This window comes from Boleophthalmus pectinirostris, unplaced genomic scaffold (assembly GCF_026225935.1).
Source record: "Boleophthalmus pectinirostris isolate CB_2022bp ecotype Guang Dong unplaced genomic scaffold, ASM2622593v1 HiC_scaffold_22, whole genome shotgun sequence".
Taxonomy (NCBI): Eukaryota; Metazoa; Chordata; class Actinopteri; order Gobiiformes; family Gobiidae; genus Boleophthalmus; species Boleophthalmus pectinirostris.
This window is the reverse complement of record NW_026571190.1, coordinates 17,069,014-17,096,463: the sequence shown is the minus strand read 5'-3', so window position 1 is coordinate 17,096,463 and position 27,450 is coordinate 17,069,014. Positions and strand designations below refer to the sequence as shown.

Sequence of the window (27,450 nt, the reverse complement as noted above, 5' to 3'; positions counted from 1 at the left end):
GGTCCCTATAGAGTCATGCTGACAGTAAATCGGTCCGCCTGCCCACTGTGCCTGTGAAGAGATGCCATACATGTAAATAGCCTGTTTTATTTAGCTGACATGTAAAAGCCAGCCAAGCCCGCGACACAGAACAGCTCCTTTGTCCCTTCTCTGCATGACTGATGGGGACTGCTCCCAAAATGCTGCACGCTTTCACAGCCTTTTAGCAAAACGAGGCATCTTAATGTCTCCTAGAGGGGAAAGAGTACAAAATAAACACAAATAACTGTAGCCAAACATGGAAATGCTGAAGAGGACAGAAACTGTAACCAGTGAAATGATGGTGCATGTCCGTCAAGGGGAATATTATGGTTCTAGTAGCAGTGCTTGTCATGCACAGATAGTGTGTGTCTGTTTGAATGAATGTCTGTATAGCACCTATACCCAGGTTCATACACAGATAGTATGCATGAGCCCATTGAGTGAAGGTGGTGCAGAACATAAATGTAATACCATTACCCTTATTTTCCAAAAATTAGGATCAGTATATAATAGCTTCTCAGTAACTTTATGATGCCTAAAACACAACAGACTCCAGGCACTCCAAAGAAGTAAAAACTTGCATGATGAAAAATATAGTTAAAAGGCCTTTATTTAAATGGCCAAAGCCGCCGTGTTTCAATCAAACTGGTCTTCATCAAGGCTTAGTTGTTTGATGAGTAACTTGATGATACCTGTTTTAAGTTTCAGAGCACTCATACCCAGGCCCATACACACATGGTATAACCTGCTAATAAAGGTCTTCTACCCACATAAACTAAACTAACCTATTGCCCGAAGACAGAAAATCAGCATTTCTCTGCTCCACAGGCAGCAATAAAATTTGCTTTATTTCAATTTCCTGTGTTTAGAGTGCAGTCTCAGAGGGTTCACTGGAGTTATGAGTAAGACCTCTGCTTCTCTGCATTACTGAGCCAATGGTACATGCTACATGGCGAGGGCTGGGAACTATCAAACAACATCTGGCAAGGTGACAGTATTGTAGGTTAACTTGCTGTTGCGTGATGGTGCAGTTAACCGTACAGCATTGACAATGGATCATATACTAGCTCTATTATCTATTTCAAATCAATTGTAAATTATCCTTTCTCTGCTGTACTGTTTATGTGAGAGTAATTGAAGTAAATGGACTGAAGATGGTTTGTGAAATGTCACTGAGAACTGGCCTCTTGTTGTTCAGTCTGCAGGAAAGCACCTCTTGCTCAGTAAGTGCTGTTTGGATGTAGCTGCAGTTAAACCATTTTCACATTTCAAAGGGCACAGAAAAACATGTGATTGAATGAAAATGGGGACGGCGGTGAGGCTGGTCATGCCATTTATAGCTCCTTAATTTGGATCATAAAAATCAAACCTCTGGAGGCAGTTCTAGTCGTCTGGATTGACTTTTTCAGCGAGAGAGGGAACAGCTGAGGAAAAGGTCAGGTCAGCTTTGTAAAACATCAGCCAATTCAGTTTGACCAACAAAGTCTATCAGAAACCAATTGTGTGGGTTTTTTTTTCAGGAATGGAAAGTGGCTACTTTTCTGTTTAAGATTTATAAGAAACACTCAGTATATTTGCCCTTAAAGATGCGCTATGTAACTTTTCTGGTTCAGCTCCTCCACCTGCTTGTCTCCATGATGAGGTTATTGCTGTGCCTGGCATGTTTCACAGTATGGCATTAAATATATGTTACCATTGACACAAGCAGGCAATGCATTCAGGTTACAGGTTACAGACTCCACTCACAGTAAAAATTCATGTTTCTCAAGATATTTTACACAATAACATCTCAATGGAAACAAGAAATTGACATGTTACATAGAACACCTTCTCCTAAATTAATATATTTTGTGACAGTGACTGTGTGACAAAGTTAGAAAAAAAAAAAAAAACATTAATGCTGTAGTACTAAAATTATTTTGTGGCTGCTGATGTCGTACTTAATGGGAACAGTAACATTAGCAGTACAAGTAATCGAAGTATAATTGCCATATAAGAGTTATGGCAATGTAATGTTTCCGTGTATCCTTATATCCATATTATTGTAATGTCATGCAAATTAACAACTTAAAAAGTGCAATGAACTAGTTAAAAAGACAGAATATAGCAAAAAGTAAAGTGGATGTTTACTTCCATTGCTATTTGAAACTCATTGAAAACAGTGATGACTGACAGTTATTTTGACCTTGTGGTTCGTAGCCTGTCTGGAGCAGGAAGCTAATCAGACAGCTGAGTGGCAGAGACGCACGACCTTTCTGTTTGGATGATGTCCAGAAAACAGCAGTGAAAAATCTGACTTGCTTTTCCTGAATATATACGGGTCTGTTATCGCTGTGTAAGAGGGTCTGTCAGTGTGTGGAATAAAAGGTAAATACACTGTAGTCATTGGTTTAATCCTGTTGTTCAAATAAAGGTGGACTCTTTGGTGATAAAATGGTGATTAAGACGATGTGAATAAAAGTGTTTCCTAATATTTAGAACCATTGATAGAAATAGAGCTGTCATGTTTTCTCAAAGTGAATGTTAATTTCGGGCTGGCCTTTTTTTAATGGTGATATGTTTGTACTTTTCTCTTTTTTGAATATTTTATTTTTATCTTTTTGTGTGATACTAGAATAGACATATGCAAGAGCTTTATAGCACATTGCAAAAATACAATCTAATTATATTGTTATATTCAGAATCCAACAATATGGATCTAGATCTTTAATTTTTCTCAGTATCATTTTACATTCACTTATTTTATTATGTACTTCTTTTCCCAGCCCCAAAACATATGGGTGATTTGATTACCTAAATTGCTAATGGTGAATTCATGTCTGTCAGTAACCATTTTCACAATATTTGCTGGAACTAGATATAGCCACCTGCAACCTGTGTGAAATATGAATAAATTGTAGTGATTATCTGCCCTACAAACCCCTCTACCCCACCTCCGCAAGCCCCAAAGGGAGTTCATGTTTTGGGTCTAACCACATGGAGGATGTCCCAGTTTAGCATGATCCAAAATCCCCCTGCAGGCCCCAGACAGGAGGCCATCAGAGGGGTGTCCTGTGTGTGGGGTCGCCCAGTGGGAGAGGCCAGAGGACATGGGTGCATATGGAGAGCAGTGCCATGTGTGCTCCGTACCGGCCCAGACCAGCTGTGCACGGCTCCACATCTGTCAGCCCCCCGCTTCTCTCCATCCTGATTAACTGTTTGTGTGTCTCTGAAATCAACCACCCGCCTGTCCCTACACCTCCTGGATACTTTGCTGCCATGTCTTCTTCCACTGCATTACACACTTAAACTTCGTCATATGTTATCTGGTTATAATGACATTATAATGTTATGGCAATTGTAGCAATATATCTAACTGGGTCTATGACTGTATAGTAAAGTTTGTTTATTTTTTAGCTACAGTGGTGAGGGGACAGCAACACTAAGATCGATTCATGCTCGGACCAAGTTTGGGACCATTACGTTGTGTCCTTAAGCAAGGCATGTCACCTAACTTTCTGGGTATGAATGTGGCGTGTGCATGTATGATAGCTTGTGGCTGGAAGGGCTGATGCCGCATATTTGCAGCCTCGTGTTTGTATTCAAGAGACTTTGCCAAGCCTGTAAAAGCATAGCCTGATTCCTCAGCCGGTTTTACTTTGTTTTACTTCGTTTCACTTTGTACAAACTGTCTGACTTCACAGCCTTAGAATTCGTTCGCTCGACGGTAGGCAGGTACTTTTAATCATTTAACCAATTGCTGCTATTTGGTTGTGACGTATGTAATGCACCACTAACGTGGCTAACTGGTATATTAAGCTTTTCCCAAACCCCGTAGGAAGAAGGACAATAAAGTCTTTCCCCTTGATGAAATTCACCAAACATTCTCTTTAGTCCGGCTTTAAATCTCGGGAATCGTTGACAACACTGAATATATGACTCTTCGCTGATTGGCTCATGCCTGAACTTGCACTTGCGTGGTTTTTGCAAACCATCTATTGTATTTTGATTCCTGACCTAATGTGATTGAAAATGGTTTGAAAAAAGCCTTGAGTAAAAAAAAAAAAATTGTTCAAATGACGACCTTTGAAGCCATCACTTCCATGGACCACTCCTGGAAGAATCATGATTTACTGTCATGTACACAGTGAAAACAAGCTTTAAACTATGCAGTGAAATATACTTGCTGGCATAGGAGCATATGGATGGTATGTTTATTTAATGAATAAAGTCTGTAGACATAAAACTATAGAGCTTTTTGCTCAACCAGATGAGCCCCCGTACTACATTACCATATTGACGATAACATACTCACAGTACTTGTGTTACTAGTTTGGCTTGTTGTTTAATTATATTGGTAAGATCTTTCGAACATATGACTCCATAAGGCCAACCTTAATTAGTTACTATAATAGTTTTGCATATCACATTTCATTAATCAATCTCCTTCACTCTTCAGTTACTGTATGTGGCCAAATGTGAAATTATTCATCTAATCATGACTCCTGATGAAAATATAAATATCTGTCTGCTGTCATCTCCTTTTAATGTTGACCAGTAATAACAAAACTAAACAAATAATAACAAAATATAACTTTTAATAAATGAATACCTTCTATCCTTCGCAATTCTGTGGCTCAATGCAATATTTTACTTTAGTACAGGCCTCTTCACACATCCTCCTCTTTCTCTCCTTTTTCCCGCTCACCCGGAGCTCAGACAAAAACACCAGCTCCCCTCCCCCTCCTCTGTATCCCAGAAAAATTGTCTGGCTGTTCATGCCTTTAAAGTGCCTGCGGAAAGCCTGGCCCTGGCTCTTTCACAGCGCTCCTCCACAAACGTAATGGGCAGACAGTGCAGCAAAACAACTCTCCCAATTGTCTCCGTGTGTCGTGTTTCAGGAAATTGCATCTTTACGAGTGATGGGGTTTTTTTCTTCCGGCTTTAGCAGGAACACTTCACCTGCACTTGTTTATTATTTTTGGGGATCCTACGTGTGTTATTACATGTGACTACTTCTGGTTGCGAAAGGCGTTCAAAGATAACATCTCCAGATATTTCTCACACTGCAGAAAAGAGGTGGGAGAAATAACGAAAAAATTTATATCACAATTGTTGTTTTGGAGATGTGCAGAATTAGAAAATTTAGTCTAATAAGTCATCTATAATTAAAACTATTAAAATGGCCTCAAAAGCAGACCAAAACGTCTAGTGTAGTCTTCAAAACAAGGGAATAAAGTGATATTTCTGGATTTTGTGGCTAATTAATATGGTCTATTCACATTTTCTGCAACCCTGAACCAAGATTTTTAAGGGAACATTTTAGAACATTCCTGATTTATTCTTAATTGGTGCCCTGCAGTTAATTCTTTTCCACGTCTTTGAGCAAAATGCGTCTTGCTCCATTGCAGATATATTCTATAAGCAGCTCTTGGGGTCAAAATAAGTTAGATGTGTGCTGTCTGTCTCTTATTAGAAACCATATTGTTTTCTAATAATGAGAAAGTGGGCGTTAGCATGCTAGTTCTTGTTATCTTTACTGTGATGTCAAAACTTCGCTCTGGTTTCAGAGTTGTGAAAAGCACTTATAAACTCATAGCTGTGAATAATGTGGATGCTCAGACTGCGTTGAGTGAGGGATCACTTTGGACCACTGAAAACCACTACAACTGAACGTGCTCTTTTTTTGCATATCTATAAAACTGTAAAAATGAGGTACAGCACCATTCTAAATATGATTAACAAGATAATGCAATGTTGTTATTGCCCGTCTGTAGTTCTGGTCAAGAATTTAAAACGCTAAAATGTTGTTTGTTCATCAAAAACATACCTGGAGTTCTGTTTTGTTTCATTCACACGTTTGAGTAATTCTGAATTTTTAGGATACATTTCCAAAGCTCAAAATGTCTGTTCCACATTGTGGTATCATGAAGCGTTAAAGCTGTCAAGTTAACAGCTACCTTTTCCGTCTAGTTCAATAGAGATTGGCAATCCCAGGTCTGAAATTATCCAATTAATTCTAGTTAGGGTGTATGGAGTTTAAAAACACAGTGGAGCTTTTCTTGTATCCAGGTAGTGCTTGTGTGTTTAAACATGTGTGAATGAAACAAAATATAAGTGTGGGTATGTTTTTGATGAGAAAACAACATAGAACAGAAAATGGCTTAATAAGGACACTTTAAAAGATAGCATCTGCAGACATTTCTCATGCAGCAGAATGCTCCTCTCTGCTCAGTATCGCCTCATCTGTCCCTGAAGTCATCCTCGAACGCTCATTTGTCTTGTATTGCACAGAAAGCCTTTTGTTTTTGCTATGTTTGTGGAGACACAGTGTCCTCGGCTGTTGTTGTTTTTCTGTCCGCCCCAAGGCAGCTAGACAGAGAAGTAAAAGATGAGGAAAAAGCGATTAGTATGCCGCTAATTGTAACTGAAACACCATCTTGCTTTCACTATTGTCTCTTCTCCGTGCCCGTTCCGATTCAGCATAAAGACGTAATTCCCTTAATGTGTGATATTTGTAACGCTGTCTTTTCTTGGCAGAGGTTGTTTGGCAAATAGCTCTGCTCTGTGGAGAAGGGCCCAGGCGCGGTACATGATCCATCACCAGAAGCAGTGCCAGGCCTCGGCAGCACAGGAGCCCACATCTATTGCCTCTCGGTGGGACTGGGAGGGAGACAGAGGAGGCCTGTAGTGGAGCTCTGGATGTGTGTGGACAATGGGGCAATAGTGTAATGGTGTGTGTGTGTTTTTTTTTTGTTTTTTTTTTCAAGTTGCTATAGGGTAGTTTCAGTGACGTATATGTTTCTTTCAGTGGTTTGGGGGAATTTACTCATACGTATTCATGGGTTTCAGCTTACTGTTAAATGCAACATTTTGAACAAGTTTTTTTTTTCCATTCTTATTATTTTGTCAGTCTATGGCAGTCATCAGATTTTTTTTATTATTCTGAAACACATGGATAGAGATCAGGCATAGAGATCAAGGTAAAGATGTTAAATACTAAAATTGAAAACACTGAAAGCTGAGCTGCTAACAGAGTTTCTATCCAAAATATCAATGACTAGGTGAGGCCATACTATCTTTTAATTTGACAGGGTTCCCATTCTTTTTCACTGGCAAAATTTCTAAACTTTTCCATGACTTTTTCATGACCTAAAGTGAATTTTCCACGACTTTTTGGCACCCTGCATGTGTAGAATGTCGCATACTTTGAGGGCAAAATATGAAATGTTAACCCTTTCCACTCACCTTAAAATATTATAGTTTTTTAACATTCAAAATACTGTTAGTGCATTTATTGTCTCTTTTAAACAAAAGTTGCATACTTTTGGAAGTAATCATAATAGCCCAATGATAACTTAACGGAACACTGTCGTTGCATTAGACAGAAAGAGATTCCATGACTTTTCCAAAACATTCATTGAATTAGCAAAATTCCATGACTTTTCCAGCCCTGGAAAATGACATTTTCAATTTCCATAACTTTTCCAGGATTTCCATGACCATGGGAACCCTGATTTGAGCACTGTAAAAGGATGGTTTGATTAATGAATTGTATGTAAATAAGTCTGTACTTGTACTTGGTGAATACTTGTTGAGGTATATAGGCAAATAAAAAGGCAGATGAATTTGTTGTTTTTTCAGTTTATTTGTGTTTAGTCCCTTCATCCATTTTTTTTCAGACAAGTTGAATTCCAGCCAAAAATAATCCTTTCGGTTTTCAAGTTTAAGTGTTAAACCTGTTAAATCAGGTTTGTGTCTCTGCTCTTATAGTGACCTGACTTTAAACCACAGACATAGTGAAGCATTGTCCATGTACGATTCACATGATACTGCCAATATCATTGCTTTAGCGAATATAATTTGCCTTGTCAACGAACCCTGTCTCCTCATCCTCTCTTGCTTCTTGCCCATAGCTGTCTACTGTATATCAAATCTGACCACAACACGGAATTCATCTAGTTCCCAGCATTGGTTACAGTATTTCCTATCCTACTCAGCATAGAGCCATATACATCCTTTTTATTCACATCTTTCCTCCTAAACATTGACCGCAGAGACTCACACTACTGTACAAGAACAGCCTCAAAAGCCAAAATGTTCCGACCTTTTGAAAGCCACTGTATAATTTTGTTGTAGAGGTTGTCAACAAGCTATGACCGTTTAACAACAGGATAAACTATGTCTCTGAAAAGGTCTTGTGACATGGGAAACTAAAACTTTGTGTACAAATATTTGGATGTAGTCATGACTTATGCTTTATTTACATTATGGTGTTGACACAAAAATACTATACTTAAGGCCTTGTGTGTAACCTTGTGGGTAAATTATAATGCAAATAATGGGTGAAATAATCAGGCCAACAAAAAAATAAGACATAAACATTACCATAAAATTGTATTGTCTCTTACATGTGATGAGCTAAACAACACAGAATAAAAATGATCTTTACTTAAAGGTCCTATATAACGCAACATTGACTCTTGTGAGCTACGTTATAATGTTACCTCATTCAGAATGCTCCGTTCCACCTTGTGATGTCATGAAGCAGTGATTTTTAAGTTGACAGCTACCTTTTATCTTTTGTTCAGTAGCAAGCACAGGGCTGAAATTATCCAGATTAATCTAGTGAAGGTGTTTGAAGTGTAAAAACACAGCGGAGCACTTCCTGTATTGATGATGACATTATAAGGTGCAACAGAGTGTTTTCAGTTTGAGAGAAGAACACAGCCTAAATATGCAGTTGCAGTATGTTTGTGTATTGAACATGTGTGAATGAAAAAAAACCCAAAAAAAACACACAGCTCAGTTTTTTCAAGAGGAAACACCATTGTGACATAGCGTGAAAATAGCATGAGTCCTTTTAAAATGGGGATCATTCCTGGCATTCACAATGGTATTGGTACAATATGTGGTCATGAACTTGCTGTGAGCGAGTCAAGCAGCCCTCCAGGGTAAAAGGCAGAGGTAGCAAAGGATATCATATGGATCCATTGTGTATTTCCCCCTCACACACAAAAGCACCAATGTCATATGCTGTACATGTTTAAAAGGCTACATACACTGTTCTAGTGGCATTGGTGGCACAGATATGCAGTGACTCTGTGTTAAAAATAGACTTATAAAAAACATTGTTAAGTGTCTTTGGCCTGCACACATAACACTGCTTACATTTAAACTCACTAAATGTACAATAGAAAAACATACCTACAATTTAAAGGGCCCATATTATGCTATTTTCTGATCTATGTTTCAGTTTTTTTTTTGTTTTTTTATCAAAAACATACTTGCAGTTGTGTTCTGTTTCATTCACATATTTAAAAGACAAATCCTACATGTGTTCTTAATCCTCATACACCTTTACTACAATACTTTGGATACTTTCAGCCTTGGAATTGCCAATCTCTACTGAACAAAATGTAAAAGGTCAACTTGAAAACCACAGCTTCATGACATCACAAGGTGGAACAGAGCATTTTGAGCTTTGGAGATGTAGATAGACTAATAACAGAGGGTTACTCAAACATGTGTGAATGAAACAAAACACGACTCCAATTATGTTTTTGATGAGGTGACAAGTATTCTAACATGACTTAAAGTGCACAAGGGTAAATTTTGTGTAATACAGAATCGTTTAATGCATTAATTAGTTTCATTGCACAATACACAGCGGTTAACGAAGACCCAGAACAGAACTATCCTGTTGGCATCTTCGTTGTATTACTTTCTCACAGTGATTCTCATGATATAATTAGTTAAACAAAAATCTTTAAACCGCTAAGATGTCTGATTTTCTGTGAGCCAAACAAACTGGTGTATACCCTGCACAGTCTGGCCTGAGCCTTCATTTCTGCCTCTTCCCCAAAGGAAATTAAGCAGCAGATTCCTCCTGACAGACAGCTGTTACTCCCACCGAGCGTCCCCCCCTCCCTCCCCTCGTAGCGCCCCGTCCCTCCCCGCACCAGCCTGGCTCTCCCCGCACCAGCATGGCCCTCCCTGGAGAATAAATCTGCAATCAACTGGGCCTATAAATAGCTCTGGCACACTTCACTGCTGCGAAGGCCCCCTGCCCTTCCCAAAGTGTCTCTCTCTCTCCACGCACACACACACACAACATACACACATATACACATATACAGTACACACACACAAGCGTTTTCCATGCTTCTTGGGGACATTACATCAACTCACGTTTATTTCTTAGAGACTGAGCTTAACCTAACCTCTAACCTTAACCTATTTTAAATCATATCTGCCATGCTGTTGTTGTTCTAATAATAAAATCTACATAACGTGATCAGATTTTTTTGTCCTTATACGGTTTGCAGGACCATATGATGTGAGTGCGTATACAGATTTGAGTCCCCATAATGCGGTAAACGCCCGCCCACACACACGCTCTCCAGCCTTAATCCAGGGCAGGACCGACTCCCTGTCTTCGCCGCTGTTTCCTTGTAATGTGCTAATATTTCTGCGAGCAAACACATTAACACAGGCTAATTAAAGTCATTTGTCCTCCACATATCTGCACATTACTTCTAATAGCTTTTGGGCAATTAAAAGCCTGAACCACCAGCCATATTAACCATTCCATCTGAATCACTGTGCTTAAACCCTTGGAGAGGCTACGCTGGGCTAGCGCTAGTTACTGGTAGCCGGGGCTAATCACCTCATTAGTCAGCACACTTAATGAGATGTGTTATTTAAGTAGATACTGTATCAGGCACAAAAGACCTGTTTCTGCACGCTCGCATCCTATTAGCTCCAGCCCGCTGTCGTTAATACAAGAAAACAGCGGAAATAGATTTTGTAATGAACATTTCATTAGACACAAGAGTAAAAGTGATTTGTAACCGTGGGCAACTCCCATAAAACGAAGAAACAGCGCTCATAATGGAAAATTTATAGTCTGATTTAGCATTAATTATGTATTTGACACCATTGTAACAGAGAGCATGATGAAATATAAAGCAGTAGTAAGCTCACTTATTTCTTTGGGTCAGAACAGATGCAGTATACAGTTCCAAATCAGTTTTAATTATCAACTTTAAATCACAAGTTTGTACAGTTTAAATTTATAGTGTGTGTCTGTGTGTGTGTTTTTTATACATTTGGATTGGACAAAAAAAGGGTGTTGGTGAGTTATATCTCTTTAACAATATGAAATCATTGTGAAGCCAAAATTGGAAACAGAATCGTGAAATTTATGTATTAAGAATTATGTTAAAATATTATCTTGTCTCATTCCCGTGGACCCAATCTCGTATCTCGTCTTGTCTTGTGGAAATTGTGTTTCATCCCATTAACTAGACCAACACAACACAAATGATCTTTATATTATCAGGTGAAATGCATTGACATGGATGGCATTTGTGTTCACATGTTTACATTAGAGCAGGACAATAGGTTAGGGCAGGGTGATGATTTTCCGAGTCTTATTAAAAAACATGAAAATAGCTTCCAATATGCATTTCCTAGACATAAACAGTACAGACTTTGAATCAGTGCCGTTTAACACAAAAAACAGTACCACAATATCTTCCTGTCTGAACTCAATCTTGAATAAAATGTGATTAATTGCACAGTCCTGGTTTTCATCCGTAAAAGTCTACTGTGCATGTTTGGTCTGCTGAAGGGCCATTAGGAGATTGTCTGTCTCACATGATTTCCTGTAATGTTCCGGTGTATATTAAACTTGTATATCTTTCATTTATTCAATCACAGGACTTTTTATTACCAACGCATCTTCGTCTGGTGGAGTCGCCTGCTTATCTCCATGGAGACTGCTTTAAGTTTTATGCCATTTTGTGGAACGACGATTTAATAATGCTGTGACTTCCTCCAAAACATACCTGGAGTTGTTTTGTTTCATTCACGTAGGTTTGAGTAACTCTTTATTGTCTGTCCACATCTCCAAAGCTCAAAATGCTGTAGTTTTCATGTTATTAGGTTCTTTTTGCAGACCAAGAGTTTGTTTTCATACCTGTCAGTTTCGACTGCTCACTAGCGATCTTCCTCAGAGTCACGTGATGTTGATATGACGTGTCCAGTCAGCTGATTTATACAGATTTTGGTGCTGTCTTCCTACTGGTGGAGCCCGGATGACAGCGCCATCTGCAGTCCAACTTCCTCAGGACAGTATCCCAGGTGTGTGAGAGTAAAAAAGCCCCCTCATCCAGGTTTATAGTCTCGGCCTCCACCGGTAGGAAGACAGTGCCAAAACCTGTATAAAGCTGGACATGTCACAGCAACAGCATGTGACAACTCTGAGGAAGACCGCGAGTGAGCAGTCGAAACTATCAGGTATGAAAACAAACTCTTGATCTGCAAAAAGAACCTAATAACATAAAATATAGGAAGACCAAATGAATCTCATTGGACTGCTGTAGTTTTCAATTTAACTATATTTTTATGTTTTGCTCAGTAGAGATAGGTAGTGAAATCATCCAAATTATTGTTGCTGTGTGGAGTTTAAAAACACACTGGCAAATGTCCTGTATTACATGACATCACAATATGGAAGTGGAGTATTTTCTGTTTGAGACAAGAGCTCAGCCTAAAATTGCATATATTTGTGTGCGAATAAAACAAAAGACAACTCCAGGTATATTTGTGATGAGGACACATTATAACATCAAAAAACACTGTAATATGGGCCCTTTAAGTTCTAACTCCCACTCCATTTATGTTTTGTATATTTGAACTTATTAACATAAAGGTCAAAGTAAAACCAAGCAAAAACACTTGAAGGTCACTCCGACATGTGCTTGCGTTCCATCCATTATTCTGCATTTAAGTTAATTCAGTGCATGTAATTGATCGTGCTGTCTGCAGGTGCTGGTGTGGCAGGTACCCAGAGTGACATTCAATATGTGTGTGTGGTTATTGTGGTTACCGTGGTGCTGCCTGACCTTTGACCTCTCCATGTCCTGATAGAGTCCCGTGGGACAGTGTGGGACGGGGCGAGGGCGGTTGCAGAGAGGGGAGGAGGCGGGGTTTGTTTTTCTTTCTCAGGCCTTAATCTCACCACAGCTTTGATGAAGTACGAGCTGTTTAATGCCTCTAATGTGAACTTGAAAATATGGACTCGCAATTTAGACAACGTTTTTTGTTTGTGTTTATGGCAATACCAAGATTCAAATTCTTTTAGTTTAAATATTAGTTACATTATGAGATTATTAGGCTATCCCATTATAAGTTCAATGTTTTTGGTGTCCATTACAATTCAGTACAGTTTAAACAAATGCAAAACTAGATTTTTTTGACTTATTTTTTACTTATAATACTATATACAGTTTTAGACCAAGTCAGAATCAAGTCATATCACATTATTTAAGTTTTTTTAAAATATCTGGTTGCAGTAACGGTCCATACAATTTATTTGATATGGCATTTTAAATACATTTCTTTTATTTTATAGCTCGATTGATCTACAATATATTTGGCTAGTGTCCATGGAGATGTTTTGCCTAAAATTTTCCACAGTACGTTAACTTACCTATCTCCATAGAGACAAGCAAGTCAAACCACATAACAGGCCTGATCTGTGGAGAGAAATAACCCCCCTTGCTGTAAGAACACTTGTTTCACTGTATTTTAGAGCAATAAAACCACCTCTAATTGAATCATCGCAAGGCAGGTACGTTTAATGCTACACCGTGGAACATGCCGGGCAAAACAATAACATCTCCATGGACCCAAGCAGTTATTTTGTTTCATAGATCTATCTTAGATCCAGTTTAAAGGTTTAGTTATTTAATTCTGGGTTAGCTCTGATGTCCTGAATCACTCCATGTTTAGCCTTCAAAACATCCACTTAAATTGCCCCCATTATGCTTTGTTTTCCATAATTACTACTCATCATTTTGTCTCCTTGCTTCGTTCAATACATTATCCTCTGCAGTCTTGACAGGAGCGTTATTTGGTAGCAGAAAAGCTTTATCTCTTGTGAAAGCCATTTTGTTTTTGTTGACTGCAGATTTAATTGTGAGGGGCAGAGGAGAGCGTAAACTGCCAGCCTTGTAGACAATAACAACTACGATACCAAGCGGTGAAACGTGTTAATAGAAAAAAGGGGAGGTGCAGTGAAAGAGACAGCAGGTTTTTTTTTTTCCTTGCGCCCCTCGAACGCATCTCCTCTCCCCTCCTCGTGCCCCGAGCGCTCTCTCTTCCTCCCTCTCCTCCTCTCTCTCTCCCCACTGTCGCACACCCACCATTTGCCCATCCATCACCATCCCCTCTGTCTCTCTCTCCTCTCCGTCTTCCATCACTCCTCCCAGCCAATTTATCCCTCGTTCATTTTTCTCTCTCTTCCGTGGCACAGCGCTTTTGTCCTCTGTCCTCGCCTACCGCTGCTGCTTCTGCTACTGCTGATGATTTCAAAATTTGAGCTGCCGTAGTGGAAAAGGCTATTCTCCCGCACGCAAGCCCAGACAAAGCAGTGTTTTTGTCTAGACTCTTTTGATGCGAGTGGTACTTTATTCACACTATGAAATGAATTGAGATTTCATTGTGTGAGCTTGAATGTGTTCAGGTGAAAGTCCTTGGCAGGTAACAGAGAAAATGTTTATATTGAGGACACACAAAGGAGAAAAAAGAAATGCATTCTGGGTGGACGTGATGAGAAAAAAAAAAGTGTTGTATTTGTCAAACACGGCATTTGATTTAGTTTAGATGTGGTTTGTCCAAGTGGCTCCTAATTTCTGCTTCCTTATCGCAGCAGCAAAAATGTCAGCCCCTCCTTCTCCTCCTCTTCACCATTTTATATATATAACAATATTTCAGTTTTACACTGAATTGCAATCAGCAATGTCATTTTCTGTACCTCTTTTAATCGTCTAAACCAGGGGTGTCAAACTCAAATTCATAGAGGGCCAAAATTCAAAACTGGGACTAAGTCGTTGGCTAAACTAAATATTTATTAAACATTTTTAAAGACAACATCTGCATGTTTTCTCTTTTTTTCTTTCGAGATATGTAATGTTAAACCTTTATTTAATTTAAATAAATGTTTAATAGTAGTTTTGCTTAAACATTGAATCCTGAAGAAGCAAAATATAAAATAATAGCAACATTTTAAATAAATAATGTCTCTATAGCTTATCTGTAGCCGGCTGGCAGCTCTAATGTTTGATTTGCTCTCGCTGGCCACATATAATGATATAATTATATCATGGGACAAATTTGGCCCCTGGGCCTGAGTTTGACATGTCTGGTCTAAACTGTATTTTTGTTTGTAACTTTTAACTCCATTGTTAAAAGTTGGGGTGTTCATACTTTATCAGTAAATCTAATTATTTTCTTTGGACTTTATATGAGAAAAATACTAATAATTAAGCATGATCTGAGAACCTACAGAAATGAGGGCAAATAAACATGAAATTAAACACACTGTACCTCCTTGTGATGTCATGTGCTAATACAGGAAGTGCTCCACTGTGTTTTCAAGCTCTATTCACCTTCAGGAGAATAATCTGAATGAAGGTATAGCGGTTTTTACTTAAACACCACATCATAAGGTGGAGCAGAGCATTTTGAGCTTTGGAGATGTAGATTAATATTAAAGTGTAACTCAAACATGTGTGAATGAAACAAATACAGGTATGTGTTTGTTGAGGTAACAACATTTGCACTTTTAAAGCTCACAAGAGTCAGTTTTGTGTAATATAGGACCTTGAACTTTTACAAGCCTTTTACAGTTTTATATAGCAACTTTCAATGATGGTTTATGAACATTTCCTGAAAAACGGCTTACGTTTATCAAATGTTATATACAGTGACCTTTAGACGAAGCCTAATAGTAAATCAGTAATGGTTTGATAAAGTAACAGATTAACACATGAAAGGACAGAATGTGCATTGTTAAAAGTGGTGTACTATGTCCTGTATTTCTGCATATGTTTAGTCACTAAACCCAAACATATTCATGGTAATTAGAGCCTGTTCTGTCTAAAAACTCCCAGGCTTCACCATCTGTTTGCCCCTAAACCTGATCCTGCTCCAGCACCTTTTCCTTCCACCTTTCTCTCACCCTCTCTTTCTCTCTCCCTTTCTCTCTTTCTCTCCCTCTCTCCCTCCATACCTATCTTTCCATTCCTCTCTTTCTCTTCCTCTACACATGTCTCTCCATTCCCTCCTTCCTCTCTCTCCATTCCCCCCGTTCTCTCTCTTTCTCCCTCTACACCTATCGGTCCATTCCTCTCCCTCTCTTCCTCTACACCTATCTCTCTCTCTCTCAACCTGCCTCCGCTCTGTACACCTGTGTCTCCATTCCTCCTTGTCTCTCTATCTCTTCCTCTACACCTATCTCTCTCTTTCTCTCTCTCTCTCTCTCTCTCTCTCTCTCTCTTTCTTTCTTTCTGTCTCTCAACCTGCCTCCCCTCTCTACACATGTCTGTCCATTCCTCTCCCTCTCTTCCTCTACACTGGTCTCTTCCTTTCCTCCGCTCTCTCCCTCTAAACATGTCTCTCCGTTCCTCCCTTCCTTTCTCTCTTTCTCAATACCTGCTCCCTCTCTCTTCACCTGTCTCTCCATTCCTTCCTTCCTCTCTCTATACCTATCTCTCCATTTCTCCCTTTCTCTCTCTCTTCCTCTACACCTATCTCTCTCTCTCTTTCTCTCTCTCAACCTGCCTCCCTTCTCTACACATGTCTCTCCATTCCTCCCTTTCTCTCTATCTCTCTCTCTACACCTATCACTCCATTCCTCTCCCTCTCTTCCTCTACAGTGGTCTATTCCTTTCCTCCGCTCTCTCCCTCCACACCTGTCTCTCCATCCTTTCTTTCTTTCTTTCTCTCTCTAAACCAGCCTTTCTCTCTACACCTGTCTCTCCTTTCCTCTCTATCCTCTCCTCTCTCTACACCGATGTTTCTTTCTGTCCTTCCCAACACCTCTTTTTCTTCCTTCTTCTCTTAGTCCCTCTGCACTTATTTTTCTTATTTCTCCTGCCTTCTCTCTGTCTACACCTCTTTTTTTCTCTACCCCCCGCCTCTCTACCTCTCTTTTTCTCCCCCTCTCTCTTCCTCTGGGTCACATGGCACACGCTGCTCCTCGGCTGCCTCCCAGACCACTGTAAATGAGCCAAAACATCCAGCCCTGAATGAAAACGCATTAGTTCTGACTGTAGGGCACTGCTCCATAGAGCCACACCACCATGTTCACCAACTGTACAGACTCAACCACTAATCCACCCCCTTACAAGCTCAACTTACTCACACTACTGCACATGTACTTTGAAGACTTCATTTCACTCATCATTTATATTTTGATGATTAAAAACAGCTCAAACCTGTTTTACTTTTAGCTTTAAGAAATAGATGTTGTTTATTAGTTACACCCGAGAGCGCCGATTTCTGTCCATTTGCTTTATTAAACTTATGAAAACATTTGAGGTCACTGATTTGATTGAGTTTATAAGAATCTTACGTCTTAGTGTCTGACTTATTTTTGTGTAACTAGTCAATTTGAGGTGTCTTGATTAGCTTATTTTATAACAAACCTTTGCAGTCAGCCATTAGATCCACATTTTTAGCCCGCTCATGAAAAACAACAGAATAATAGCAGCATGAAAAAATATTGCAGGACAAGATAATAAGTGTGCAATTAATCAAATTCAAAGGTTATAGCAAACTATAGCTGATAAAACGAAACTACAACTACATTAGGATTGTGCAAAAATTATGGAGTAATTCAGAAATATTCATGTGCATACGATAGAAATCTGTGATTATTTGGGAAATCCATGTATATTTGGTTGTAGTTGAGTATAAAATAAATATTCGTAAACTCTCAAATGAGTCCAGTCTTACATAAAATGTATTGTGTGTATTTTATCCATTGGAATACGAATTGAAAAGTTACGACATCAAGAATTACAATGACCAAATGAAAATTTACGATTTACGCTTTCATCAGTACGAATACGAATTCACAGACGCGACTTCACTGTCAAAAATACGTCAACATTTCACAGGCATTATTTATTGAGCAAAAGAAACATCGATTGAGATGCCTGAGTTTTGCACCGCATATGGACTGAACTAGGACTAAATTAGGTCGGATCCCAGGACTAAACCAGGAGAACTAAACCTGGACTGAACTAGGACTTAAACAGGACTAAAACAATGTTTCTTCTTTACGAATATTTATTTTATGCTCATTTACTGTAAAATATGCATGGATTTCCTAAAAAGTGGAGCTGTTAAGGACCAAAAAAGTGCCCAATTGTTCACTTTTATGGTACAAGCATGAAACTTTGCCAGATTATTAACATCCTTAGGACGAACATTTCTAGATATGGAACCAAGCCCAATACATACATGGTCTGTTTAAAATGTATCTAACTTTAGAACCAAAAATGGTAGAGAAAAAGGTAAACAGTTTCATAAACTAGAGTACATATGCTGAATCTGTTGAATACATTTTTATATCAGATGCATTAACTTGGATTTTTGGCCTTGCTGTACATTTCTGCTTGACCTGGCCCTTCCATTTATGCAGATATGAGTAACCCAAGACTCTTACAGTGGGACTGGGAAATAAGCAGGACTCTTATATTGGTTATTTACAGTACCGTTAGAAGGACACACTCTGTGAGGTGAATAATGGAGAGATATTGTGAAAAAGTAGAAATAGAGAGAGATTAAAAGAAAACATTAAGACTGAACTACAACTGGACAATGCAGCATAAAGCATAAAGTGTAAAGTGTAAACTATGTCACTTTTTGGTCGGGGTTTGCCACCTGCTTGTTTCTATGGATACGTCATTGCTCTGCCTGGAATGTTCCACAGTGTGGCATTAAACAGCTCTACTTTACATTCATTCAATTATAGGTGGTTTTATAGAATACTTAGAAAACAGACGTTCTGAACGTGAGCGGGTCGCCGCTCCACAGATCCTGTGGAGATCTGTCACTTGGTCTGGTTTGGTCTCCATGATGACAGAAAAGTTTAACACTGTGAAATATTCCAGACAAAGCAACAACATCTCCATTTGACAGACCCACCAGAGAGACAGAGAGACAGAGACAGACACTACTATACTATGTACTATGGTATATTTTCAACCAAAACAAAAGAAATACAATTTTTTTTTTTTTACTCTTAAATGATTTTAGCTGTTAGTAGTAGTAAGTAACAACAAAATAAAATCATCTCAGAGTGCACAGTTGGGTACAGTGAAAAACTACCTTCACTTCTGTCTAATTTAGAATCACATGCAGAGTATTGGAAAGAAAGAAATAGTAGTTCATGGTGTAGTTAGAAGGTGACGTGCAAACAAAGAATACATAAACAGAGATTATAGATTATAACTAATGCATCTGGTTCATAGGTTCATATTAAGGTTCATATATACGATATTTGGAAAGACGTGTATAAAAGATGCTTTTAAGATTTTAACACGTACATCTGGATAATGCACATGAAGAGCTTCAGAGTAGAAAATGTAAGTGAATTAAAGTAATTTTAGTACCACAAGGCCATTAAATGTACTACCTATAAATAACAATAACAAGGGCTTTTTCACCAATAACATCTCCATGGATAAAAGCATATGAAGGACCCTCCATCTCGGTCTTTGCTGTTCCGGTACTGTACTTTTCTGGTTGGAGATGTTTGTTGTTTTTCCTGGTATCTGCTGTAGTCTCTTCCAGTTTGGGGGTTACAGCCCCGAGTGTCCGATCACCACAGGCTCCACTGATGCCTTCACCTCCCAGGCTCTCTCCAGCTCCTCCTTGAGCCCCTGGTATTTCTCTAGTTTCTTGTGTTCTTTTTTCCTGATATTACCATCTCTTAAAAAAAAAATAAAATATAAATAAATATATATATATATATATATATATATATATATATATATTATTTTTTTTTTTTTTCCTGTGTTTTAGTCTTTGTGAACATACTTCAATTTGTTTGCTTATTTGGTGGAAGGAAACATGTTTATGCTTTACCCTTGACGCATTCACTGTTTGAATGATTGAAATAGATGTATTTAATGTTAACCTTGCACAGGTAGTAGTTTAACAAAGAAATATTTTTGCTAAAATATATTTGGTTCTTTTAAAAACAGCAATATATCATAGTATCATGTATCACCATATTATGATAATATCATGAGGCATGTATAAATTATTGTAATCTACATACGTATTGCATATTTATGACGAACAGCAGCAGATCATCATACTTAGCATCATTTAGCGGCTAATGTTAATCCCTTCTTATGTAGGCTATACATTGTGCTCTGTGGCAGTGTTATGTTTGCAAACACAAACCTCATCTCTCTGCACTCACCCCCGTGTGCGCCTCTGCAGTCCCTAGGCCCTCTTTGCCACTCATTAACCCTGTCACGTTTATGGTATGAATTAAATGATACCAGTGATGCATCCCCACGCACGGGCCACCCTCACACACACCCCTCCTGTCCCCCTCCTGCTCTCGCCAGAGGGAACGCCCCAGGCCAGCGCCAGACACCCACATTATCATCGTCATGGTGGTCGACAGAAATGCGCGGCTGTTGTTTTAAACCGGTCCCGTGTCAAGCCTGTGATGGTACATTGTGTGCTGCTGAAATGTCACTTAAATTAGTCTCTGATTAAAGGACCACGCTTTTCCTTCTGCATTAATTGGAAATAATAGATTGTGGACACCGTAGACTGCATGGGCTCAGTGTGAGATAGGAAATTGTGTGAGCTAGTTGTTTTGTAAAAGCATTGTAGTGAGTAGCATAGAAAAGTAACATGATTAAGGAAAGCATATGTTCTGGTAATTCTCGATTGTCAAAAAGAACAATTTGAAAAGAATTCTGTTGGCCAGACATATTGCCATTGGCATCCAGTCTCATACTTCTTTTTACAAGAAGTAGTAGCTGTGGATTTTATTATGTTACATTTTGCTGACAAAGAACTATCAATGATATTAATTACATTTAGCATCAAAAGTTTGTGAATTTAAACTATGTGGTCTTCAATTTATTCTGGCTTCATACTCACTTATTACATCAGCATTTACTGTCGTCTTAATTTCTTCTAATAATATTTTCTTATTGTAAGATGTGCTCTCATTTAAAGTTCCCCTTTTCTTCTAAGATTAAATCCAATCCTTTTCTCACAGTGCATAGTTACAGTTGACGGTTGTATCAGGTGGGGACAGGGCTGTGTAGAGCCATGCTGCTGTGAGGGATCTGCCTATTGACAGTACATGGTTTCATTCTGCTCTGCTCATGTTTCTATAGCACAAATACCTCAATATATGTGTGACGTGTTGCCATAATATGGATCCTATAGAGCTGTAGGTGTTTGATCTCTTTTCTCATTCCCTGTCTTGAAGCTTGTCTCAGTATAGAAATCCTATCTTGGAGGAAATATTTTTCACATGATGTACACAGTGAGGTTTATTTTTTTAATTCTTGTTTCATTCTTTTAAAGCTGATTGTATAAGCCAAACCTAACCACAATTCTGACTTTACCTATAAACATGAATTATCAGTAGAAAATGAATGTAAAAATCATCTTTGCTCTTTATTGTCTAGGTTTAAATTCAGTTGTTACCTGCAATGTTTGTTGTTGCAGACTTGTTCACACCAGTTCATATCCACGGATTTCAGGACCATTTCCACTGCAATGCACAAGACTTTGACAATTCTGTCTGTTGAATGTTCAGAAGTCCTCAAAATGGCAGGAAAGAAACTGACACCCATGAAAATGTATCTGCAAGATTAAGTTACGTCTCTTCTCCGGATTTCATGCTTGCCACTATCTATCCATCTTTCCCCTTCCTGATGAATATTTTTACTATCTCGAGACATTAGCAATTCTGTTTTATTTTAACAAAGTTGTAGAAGCAAAAACGGAGTACATTTTCCGATATCCCTTTAAAAACGATCATTACCTCGGTGTAGCCCAGTTTCCTTACGTCCTAATTAGGTTAATCAATGTAGACTGACACTGACAAATGGATGAGAGGATCACTGGAGACTCTGATAATGAGCACATAGGACACTGTACATGCACTAATGATGCCACCACTGACATACATTTAACATTACAGAGTGATGCCATATTTATATTGATTCTTGCCTGTTAACCGCACACAAACAAATGCTTTAAAAATAGGTTTAATATTTAGTTTGAAGACTGTAGATAATTGGCTCTTACAGTAGCACTGCGAGAATAACACCAGTCCAATAGAAACCGCATGGTCACAAGTATAGACCATTGCACCTGCGTTAACCTCTGATGCATTGTGTTAAAAAAAATGAAATTATTGTGAGAAGGAGCGCTAACTATTTTACAATTATTCATGATTAGACACACCGTAACCAAGCAATAGTGAAATCTTTAATCGTTTTAATTTATCTTCTCTAATGCGCAACCGTTTCTGAGTAACTATATGAAATCAGTCTTTCAAAATGATCCATAAAAAATGTATTTACTTTTTGGATTACATTTTGAATTCAAATAACCTTAATTTGTTTATAGTATTGTACATTATTTATTTATTTATTTGTCTATTTTTGCTGAATTTGAGTCTCCATTGAGCATTATTATGTAAAAACTGTGTGTTAACCCTGTAGTTTTCACCTCTAAATGTATGTGATTCTTCTGTTAGTTTAGCACAAATATATCAGGCTTCCCTCCTATATTACACAAATAGAGGCTTGTGAGCTTTTAGCCATGTTAGAATGTCAGTGTTTTGTTTCATTCACACATGAGTTTGAGTAACCCTTTATTATTAATCTGTCTACATCTCCAAAGCTCAAAATGCTGTGTTCAACCTTGTGATGTCATGAAGTAGTAGTTTTCAAGTTAACAGCTGCCTTTTACCTTTTTGTTCAGTGGAAATTGGCAATTCCAGGTCTGAAATCATTGAAATAATAATCCTAGTGAAGATATATGGAGTTTAAAAACACAGTTGAGCAACTTCCTTTATTACTACATGACATCCCAAGGTGGAACAGTCTTTTTTTTTGTCTGAGAGAAGAACACAACTTAAATATGCAGCGTTTGTGTGTTAAACATGTGTGAATAAAACAAAACACAACTCCAAGTGCATTTGTGGTGAAGAGGCAGCATTATAACATAGATTTAAAAACATATAGTGTAATATGAACCCTTTAAAATGTACAGTGTGAACTAAATCTCGACTCAAAACAACATTTCACACACAATCGCAGTAGTGTCGCAATAAAATCTATCTAAAATCCTTTAGCCCTGCACAGCCCTGCCTGTACAGCTCTATAGAGGCTGCTCTCCATTTGAATAAAAAGCCCATTGCCCTGTGCCTCCTGGTGCAGTGCGTGTTGTTGGTGGCATTTGTAAGTGCAGCCAGACGTGACTCCTGCCTCTTTAGTGAAGCGCCGGCTCCACTCGTGTTCGGTAATGGCACTAATGCGCTCATAAATCCAAATGAGTCCTGTACTGTCAAGTCAAACAGACCGGGTCGCCAAGTGTGAATGTGTTATTCTCAAACCAACCAGCCTTATCAAATCTGTGTGCGCTCAGAGTTAAACCTGCTTAGTCTGTCTAGTATTTTAATGTAATATGTCTATGTGAATTTGTTTATCCATTCGTACTAAAGGTGCACTGTGTCTGCACTTAAAATCTGTGGAAAAAACGAGCAAAATTAAACATTAAACAGGACACAAACTTAAACATTATAAAAATAGACACAATATAGGCTATAGGTTTTATGTTACGCAAAACTGACTAGTGAGATTGCATGCCTGGAGTTGTGTTTTGTTTCATTCACACATTTAAGTAATCCTTTATTATTAGTCTGTCTGCATCTCCAAAGCTTTACTTTTAGTTCAGTAGAGATTGGCAATTCCAGGACGGAAATTAATTATGCAGGTTTTGTGTTTGTGCGAATGAAACAGCACAACTCCAGGTCATTTGTGATGAGGAAACAGCATTATAACATCAGAAAATAGTGTAGTATGGGCCATTTAAAGTCTATGAGAAAAAACTAACAAAATTATATATGAATAGGGAAGCAAAAATGAAACATAAAAAGCTATACATTCAAGTGTAACTAATAAAATTACTTTGTTTTGACATTCCTATGCAAAGAGACTACAGATGTATTTTCTTTCTCTTTACATTGGTAGAATTTTCCAAATAATTTAGTTAAATCCCACTTAAACACAGCATTACCTGCCTTTCATGCTGGCTCCGGTTCATTTGTGTTGCTATGGCTGATGGGAGATCCGCAAGATAAAGCAGCAAACAGGGATTTGCATGGAGCTCACAAGTTAGGCCTGAATACATAATCTCGACCTGTTTCTCACCCATACAGAGCTGTGAAGCCTTCAGGGCCACTCGGAAATCAGAGCGCAAACACAGAGAGGAGACATTTGAGAAGGGGATTTCTGTGTGAGATGGAGCCACTCCATCTGCACTATTCTACAGGAATTAAGATTTAATTTCAGATATACCATCAGACATTCTTAGGATCACAACACTGTACAGTCACTTCAGCAGCTGCCAGGCCAAACCTATGGCTGAAACTTGAAGTATTCCCAAACAATGCACTCAACTCAAGTCTACAATAAATGTTTTTCTCAACAACTTGGCTTAAAACTGTGGCAACTACTCTACGCTTAAAAAAGATCTTTAAAAATGGTTAAAAACAGACTAGTCATTCACATAGAGATCATGTTTTTGTTTCTAAATTGTATTTAGTATGCGCTGTATAATGTTTGAATAGAATGCCCTTGACTATTTAACATGCTTTTATTTTTTATGGGGTTGCAGTAGCGGGTTAGTATTTAAAGGCGCACTATGTAGCACTGAGGGTCCGCCACCTGACTGTCTCCATGGAGATGTTATTGCTTTCTCTAGAACAGGGGTCTCCAACCTGTAGCTCGGGAGTTACCAGTAGCTCTCCATCCCCTTCCAAGTAGCTCGCCAAAGGATTTCTGAATAAACTAATTACACTGTTTTAACTGTATGTTTTATAAGTATATCAAACTGTTGCCCCTCTAAGGTTTTCCTATGCTCAACTTCTTGTTACCGCAACATAACTATTTTCCCGGGAAAGTCCCAGTTTTGAGCCCTGTGTCCCCTGTCCCAGCAGATTTAACCAAAACCAGTTTTATACTAGAAGGAATGTTCCAGGTGTCCCTATTTTTGACCAATTTGATCTAAACCAGGAATAAACTAAGACTAAACCTGGACTACATCAGGTCTAAACCAGGACTAAAACAGGACTGTCACAATTTTTGACTAATCAGATCAGTAAAGAGGAGCATAAATTATCATTTGTTTAGCCCAGGGGTGTCAAATATACGGCCCGGAGGCTGGATCCGGCCCTCCAAGACCTTTAATCTGGCCCTCAGCTGATTTTCTACTAAAATATTTCAATTATGTTTTCTATTAAAATATTAAAAATTTTCTGCGGTACTTAGCATAGCAGCGTCTCCAGCGCCTCTGTGCGTGGCCCCTCCCACCAGAGCAGCACAAATGAAGACTTGCCTCTTTCCAAACTCTTAAAGGACGATCGTTTTGACTGTTGACCCTGACACCCTCATCAGTGATTTGCATACAAGTTTATGTTAAATGTTGAAATTGCATTTTTCTTAAAGTTTCAGGCTGTTCATAATATTATAATATTTTGTAAAAGAAAGAGTTCATCAATTAAAAAAGATTTCTGTAATAGATTTGCGTTTCTCTAAACAAATATTTGAACTTATTGCTAGTTTTGGGGTATATGAGTTTGACACCCTGGTTTAGCCAATATACAGAAAATAACAGTAAAGCAAAAAACGCAGTGTAAGAAGTCCCTCAGGTTATGGTACACGCTCTTTTCACACTTTTCTTTATACCAAACATCTCAATCCGGATGTGTCCTAGTTTAAAATTTTTGAAAATCTGGTCACCATGCCGCTAAAATGAGTAGCTCTTTGGCATTTTCTTTTGGTAAAGGTAGCTCACTGGAGGAAAACGGTTGGAGACCTCTGCTCTAGAATATTCCATAGTATAGCATTGGGTTAGCTAGTATAGCTCTAGGGAGTTTTTCAGGGTATTTTTGAGAAATATAAACACACACACACAGATATAAATATAAATCAATAACATCTCCATGGAGAAAAGCAGGTAATAGATTCTCCACTAGGAATGTTGCACAATGCAGCTTTAAGGAACCATAAAAAATATTATGTTACCTTGGTATATTATTTTAGTTTTATTGTCAAAAGCGGTAAAAATTATGGCTGTAACATAAGTGGTGGGAGTCGGTATAAACATGAGGCATTAGATTCTCTGTTTTTATTTATTTAAAACAACAATTTCTTAGGCTTATACCCTAACATGTCTTACAATAGCTCCACTGGTTCATTAGCAAGTTACTTTTCTTAAATACAGAGGTTTGTTTCAACCGTGGCTCTGATCCCTGTGGTGTGGCTTTTTAAAATGATTTGCAGGTTCTGATTTCCCCAAACATTTTTGAGGTCTGTGGGTAAACTGACTCTCATGGGGAGTGTGGCTGGTTGCCTGGCGTTCACGGTCAAAGTGGTTTCCCTCTGCTAAATCGTCCATTCAGGCTATCATGTGGTTTTCACTGAGAAATTAATCTTCGCTTTTATGCCAAAACATCAGAATTAAATAGGTGGATTGAGCTACTATAGAAAGGAAGATAAATGAGAAGTGTGTGATCTTACTGTTGAAGAAAGCTGATATCCTGTGATTATGACATAAGGAGCATATAGAGGACGGACCTAAGAGTTAATCGCATTTCGCTCTGTTATTCTGTGTACAGTTTATATCATTAAAACTGAAATGTATATGAATATTGATAAGTAGTTCTGTCCCAATAACTCATTTAGAAGGGTGATATATTGCTGTAGTAAACATAAACCATAAACCATAAAGCAGAATTATCCCCTGTAAACTATTTTAAATGTACAAAATTGTAAAAAAAAAAAATAAATAAATAAATAATAATAACTGCAGTAAATCCAGAGCAGAATCCAACACTTACGTAGTGTGTTTGTGTCTAAATGAGTCATAGAAGTTCATAATTCAGGCTTTTACAGCTCAAATAGTACGGAAAAGTTACCAAAAATTTCCCAGTAGTGCAAAGAAAAAGTACTGACCCCCAGAAATGATATAGTATTCAAGTTCATATAGTATTTGTCACGATAGGCCTAGTGATAATTACATTTTTGACAAAAGATCCCTACAACAACCTTGACCAAGTAAATGCTCTTGAATTTTTTTTATTTATTTATTTATTTATTTTTACTTTGTGCCAAGAGAAGAACAATAATCATGTATACAACATATACATTGTAAACAGAAAAGCACTCGAAAAGGAGTGTGAAGAAGAAAAACGTATATTAATCCAGAGGTGTTATTAACCCTGTTCATTACATAGTTTCAAAAATTATGTGATTACTTATGTACATTAATCACAGAAGTTTACAAATATTTACATACAGCTAAATAAATAACATA

The 27,450-nt window shown here is 38.1% G+C and overlaps 1 long non-coding RNA gene across 1 annotated transcript in view; it reads left to right on the top strand.

Annotated features, from left to right (window-relative positions):
- The window catches only part of LOC129410416 (uncharacterized), a 101,965-nt gene that overhangs the window by 39,589 nt on the left and 34,926 nt on the right, over window positions 1-27,450 (top strand). The window lies entirely within an intron of this gene.